The sequence below is a fragment of the Acipenser ruthenus genome, chromosome 19 (assembly GCF_902713425.1).
Source record: "Acipenser ruthenus chromosome 19, fAciRut3.2 maternal haplotype, whole genome shotgun sequence".
Lineage (NCBI taxonomy): Eukaryota > Metazoa > Chordata > Actinopteri > Acipenseriformes > Acipenseridae > Acipenser > Acipenser ruthenus.
The window spans coordinates 30,731,859-30,737,858 of NC_081207.1; the positions used below are offsets into that span (position 1 = coordinate 30,731,859).

At 37.2% G+C, this 6,000-nt stretch overlaps 1 protein-coding gene across 5 annotated transcripts in view; it reads right to left on the reverse strand.

Moving 5' to 3' along the window:
* The window catches only part of LOC117424703 (palmitoyltransferase ZDHHC1-like), a 28,286-nt gene extending 25,373 nt beyond the window's left edge, over positions 1–2,913 (reverse strand). For 3 of the 5 annotated variants that reach the window (XM_058992848.1, XM_058992852.1, XM_058992847.1), the window contains exons 1-2: positions 989–1,567; positions 519–773 (exon numbers count right to left, since the gene is read on the reverse strand). The gene's annotated coding sequence lies outside the window, so the exon portion shown is untranslated. Of the gene's footprint in view, positions 1–518; positions 774–988; positions 1,568–2,563 lie in introns of those variants that run through there. The other 2 variants (XM_058992850.1, XM_058992851.1) reach the window with 2 other exon arrangements.
* Positions 2,914–6,000: the final 3,087 nt, after the last annotated feature.

Consider the following 6,000-nt stretch of genomic DNA (forward strand, 5'->3'; position numbering starts at 1 on the left):
ATACCATTGTAACCAGGTGGCTTTTCAAAATTGTTCAGCCTTAGGGGGCTTAAGAATAAAGAGGCTACACATGCACAAAAGTTATATAAAACCATGTTCAATTAAAACTACAAAAGGTAGATGAAAGTAATAAGGACCTATAAAGGACTTCCTATTCATTAAATTATCTCTATGCCTGTGGCCAGAATTACAGAAGTAAACTAACTTTTCGTGTTCCCGTGTTTCCCAGTAAACGTGCGAAAGCCATATAATCGTAGTCTTTGCACAATGAGTTTGGCTGTGCGCACAACATCTAACTCTGCAGTGATTCATTCTTGCTGTACATATTTAAATAATTAAAATAAATTACAAAACTAGTACAATGCTGCTCCGTCCTTACCTGTACCGTACTTTCAGCTTTTCAACACTGCTTACTGTCCATCTCAAGATTCCCAGTCACAGTATTAATATGAAACGGAATAGTGATCTTAAACGTGATATATAGCGGGTGCAATTTAGTTATAACAGAAATTACCTACCTTTCAATCAGGACTGTAATGCAGTTCGGGACAAAAGGTATCCTAGTCCTTGACATCTCAGAATGAATACAGAATCAAACATCTAGGCGTGCTCTTTCACCGGGAGTTCAATGGATTTCTTATCCGTGGTTTAGTCACAGATTGCCGGCTGCGCTTCACGTTCTTCTCTATCCTTCTTCAACCCTGACTGAGACGGAGTTCTGCATTAGTTCTGCTTTCTCAGACAGTACACGATCCGAGTACTGTTTCAGCATCCTAGGATGTAACAATTTTATTTAAATTAGGAAAACAAGAAAGAGGAAAAATAAATACACACACACACACACATATATATATATATATATATATATATATATATATATATATATATATATATATATATATATATATATATATTAGCTCAAAGAGCCAGCTGCCCTTATATATTATTATTATTATTATTATTATTACATCTGTTAACTATGACTCACCCTGCTGGCAACAACACACAATAGCGGCCAACAACACCACATGAAATTCATTAAAGACGCATCCCCTCCTTCAACAGAATTCCTTTTCCCAGAATTTGCGATGTGTTCTTTTGTCTTTTGTTTAAATCATATATATTTTTAAAACTCTGCGGCTAGCGTGCTGGCTTTTTATATTGTAAGATTGTTGTCATACTAGGTAGAGTCAATGTATTCGTAGCTGCGCTGTTTGACCAGATTATTTTTTGGCTCACCGCAAAATATTTATTGTAATTATTCAGTTTAATTATTTTGAAAAACAGCTGTTGACGTCTTCGTCTGTACCCTACTACAGTCGGCAACGCATTGGTTTGAAGCTTTTCCTTTCAACTTCGCCATTTAAACATTTCAATATAAAATAAATAAGATTATTGTTTTACTCCAATATGTTATATATTAATATAAATTATAATCAGCAGTGGCAGCTTTTCCATTTTGTTCCCGATTCCTACGACACCCATTTCCAGGCGCGACACCGTCACCCTGGAAACGACCTATCGCTTCTCTCCGATTGGTTATCTGGGTGTCAGCCTCTATGGCACAGCGCAGGGACCAAATCTAGTTTAATTCCGGGCAGTGGTAACATTTATCCACAACTACGGAATGAAATCTCTTAATGACCTGTAGAATACATTTTAGCATGAAAATAAATAAATAAATAAATAAATAAATAAATAAATAAATAAATAAAACTACACTATATATATATATAATTAAGAAAACATAAATAAAATCCGGTACCAAATTCAGGAAGCAACTACTATCTTCTGAAACATGATGATATTAATCTAAAAAGCAGATCTGTGAGACTGCCGAATATTCTGTTAAAATGATTTTCTATTGTCATTCTTGTGTGGGTGAAACTGCTAAAACCTGATTGAAAAGAGCATTTTCTTAAAAGTGAACTGAAAGAATTCTGATAGTGGGGCATATTATTTAATATTTTTCTGCTGCTACACTACATATCCAGCAGGTGGTGCAATTGTGTAGCAATACAAAACTAGTACCAGTTTTGTAGTGCTACACAATACAAAACTGGTATTGTGTTCAGACTTGACCAAGAAAATTGACAAATAAAAAAATCCAACAGAACTGGGTGAATTTGATTTTGAAAGCAAATTCGATCGCAGGATTTGAACAGGACTTTCAGTGGAGACAGTAAATTATACATAGAGCTATGTCAAAATGTTTTGCATCACCGTATACAATTAACTCATTTTGCTTCATACAGTCAAATGAAACCTGCTGAATAACGTTACGTCAATATATTAAATTTCATACAATTTTGTAGTTTTCCATATACTTAACGAAAAAATGGCAAAAATGTTAAAATGTGACATTTCAAAATCTAACATGAACTAGGACTTTTGCGATATCATTTTGTAGTTCCTTTGATTACATGATTAAATAAAAGAGCTACATTTTTTAAAAAATTATGTCTCAATCCTAAAATTCTAGGTGGTGCAAAACTTTTGACCATAACTGTATATTAAATAAACCTTATCTGGTCCAAAACAAAGTTGCCAAGACAAACTTTACCATTATCAGTCGAGCTCTGGTGCTGCTGAGCGTAGGTCAGATAGGATTGCCTTGTATCTGAGCATGTAAAGCAGTGTGATCTCAGCGGTTCCAAACAGTTCTTGAAAGCTGGAATATGTCACTTCCAAGCTGCAGCTTTCTCCAGGAAACATGTAGTCCTGGCCAGTTGCATGCATTTTTAGATTACAAACCAGGACACGGTGTGAACTTCTCAATATACGCATCACTGTGTTAGCTTCAGGAGTCGCTTCCAATCAATCGTCACCCGTCATGCCTTTATTCGAATTACAGTCACTGAACACATTCCAGCGATTACTGTGTCGAATTTCACGTGTGTGTTCAGAGTGTGTATGGCCTATTGAAGTAATCTTTAATCATTCAAATGAATATTACGCACGTCCCCAGTTCAAACCTTTTCCATATCGTATGTTCAATCAATCAGTCAATCAATCAATCTTTATTTTTATATATATTACCTTTCATGATAGATCTCCGCAAAGCTCTTTACAAGGATACAAACATTAATGAATATTACAAAAAGTAACAATAAGCAGTAAAAATGAACATGTAACCTTTGACAACAAAAAGAAGTCTCCTCAATTAACAAATTGAAGCCTGTTTGAGAGACAGACAGGACACCACTTGAAAATCCCACCATATTTTTAATGCGATCAATTAAAACAGAATGATAAATAGTGTCGCATGCAGCACTTAAATCTAGTAATATAAGAACCGAAGATGAGCCCAGAGGATAACAACATATCATTAACCACTCGAATAAGTGCTGTCTCAGTGCTATGAAGGCCTGAACCCGGACTCAAATTTCTCATATATGTTATGAACTCCGAGAAACCTGCTGAGTTGCTCAGCCACTACTCTGTCTAAGTAGTAAGACAGAAATGGGAGACTGGAAATAGGCCTGTAGTTTTTCTTGAGCAGAGTTGTTAGCAGTCTCGAATGAGTTAGGAACAGTACCTGATAAAAGCGAACTGTTAACAATATTTAAAACAGCCTATTTTAGACAAATGCACAGAAGTTTGTAAAGTGTGTTTGGTAAGAGTATCATTATTATTGTTAGATGACACATCTAAATTTGGTATGCAGCTAGGTATCTGATTTCTAATGTCAGTTGCTTTCTTGTTAAAGCCATTCATAAAGTCTTGAAAATCATTGATGAGCACTTGTTTGTTATTATTATGAAATATTTGGAAAATCTGAAAAATGATACCCCTTGATTGCCAGAGTTGCATTTCGCATGCTAGGACTCAGATATTCCAAAGGTTTGCCCACTGTGTAGAGGGTTATGGGTGTCGCAAATGGCCGTTATGCGCCTATTCGCAAAACGTGCCACGAAACTTTTTTTTGCGTGGCACGATCCGTTTTGCGCTGTGCACAAATATAATGTATACATATCACAATATGGCTGGAGTATGCCGACAATTTGCGAGATCCTGCCATGTTCGAAACTATGCGCCAAGCACAAAACCAGTTTTGCGAGGCACACAATAACGCCTTTAAAAAGCAAGCCTTAACGCGCACATCACTCCAGCACACTCACATAATCACTGAAGTGAAATGCAGGCGCTTTCCGAGGTACTACAGCAATGGAAAACACCCAGCGATCATACAAGGTTCCGTCCACATCAATATAACGATTATATTCAAAAGAACGATTGTGATAGCAGCATCACTAGTTTTAATACATGCTTAAAAAATAAACAGGGAAGCTGCAATCATGATCGTTCTTCGGACCGAAAGAAAACTAATACAGCAGTATATCAACCCTAGATCGATCAAGCAACAGTTTGACACCTCCTTGCCTTGTATTCACATAGATATCAATATAAAAGGCACTGCTTATACAATAGTAGGCTAGGCTACTGATTGGTAAATTTTGTTGTCTTTTTTAATGTAAATGTCTGAAAGGTGCTCTTTTCTTATTCCACTGCCCGTTCAGCCCCTTTTATTTAAATTGAATTAATTGCCCCCCCCCTACCCCCACACACGTTTGTCAAGCAAGTAATGTATGTGTTTGATATGCGGTATCACTGTTAATACTGAGAAATAAAGACGGATGGTACTGTAACAGAAAACAAGAAAGTCCAAAAATGTAAATGAATTAGCATAGGTAACATGTACTCATATTTGTGTGTCAAAATGATGGAGTCGCTACAATATATGTTTTTATTTAAGTTATATGTTGATAGCCTACACTATCCTGTGGTCAATTGTTTAATTTCTCCATTTAGTAGCTTGCAACTTCGGGGGTGTCAATGCTACCGATGTGTGATGAGCTTTGATTCTGCATTCCATGTGCAGGTTACATTTGAGTGTAGACTCGTCTGAGGAATATTGGTATGTACTGTACACGTATGATAGCTGCTTGGCAGGGTATTGTTAACAGTCCATTGTAGTGTAGTATTTCAATTCTGCGCATTCACGCGTAGCTCTTGTGCATTTCTTCTATATTGGTATTGAATGCGCAGGTGGTTTTGCGAGTCACAAACACATTTGCGAATTGAGCAAAAAACTGCTATTTTCCAACTTCGCGCAACTGTTTTGTGCCGTGTTGGAAAATATCATTTTTTGTGCAAAAGCACTAATTTTTGCGAGGCACACGATTGCGCATAGCTTGGAATATCTGGGTTTACGTCTTTCCGTGCTGTCTCAACATAATGCTGTCGCAATTTGGTGGAAAGAATGCGAAAATGGAAACAGCCAGCGGTGTGAGGGCTCGGTGCCCATGGGAAGTTAGAAAACGGTGTCATTCTTTTTGGCAGCAGTTATGTATCGAAAGTGACCCCTGACATCACCGATCTGTGATTTGTTTGAACCCTTTCTAGACAGCGCAAAGGTATAATATTCATGTTTTTTTTGCCTTTTGTCTGCTTACACATTTGCTCTGTTTTCCCCCATGCTTTACCATCTCCCCTTCGCTTCACCATGCATGCCTTGCTTTCACTGTGTTGGTTTTAACCCAGGCATCCTCTCTCCCCTTAGGCTTGGTCAGGTTGCTCAGCCCTGATTTAAAGCAGGCTGGGTTTGTCCCCCGTTTTACATTTTGAGAAGACCCTGTTGTAAATTGTGTGTGTGTGTGTGTGTGTGTGTGTGTGTGTGTGTGTGTGTGTGTTTGAGGCTAGGGCATGTTTAAATACGAACAGAGTATTTGCGTGAATGAGATTTCTAAACTAGCCTGTTTCAGGAGACAGAATTGATGGAAAAGCAAATGAAATGCCTGCGTCACCGACACCTCTCGCCATTTCATTACATGGAAATTAATTCTCTTGTTTTTCCTTTTGAAGGTTGGCGGAAACCACATAAAAAGCCTTTTATATATAAAACATAAATATATTGTAGAGTTTTACGACCCCTTTGTGAGGTACTCGTAACCTGAGGCAGAAATCATTGCACAAGGGATCTAAATGGAATATTATATT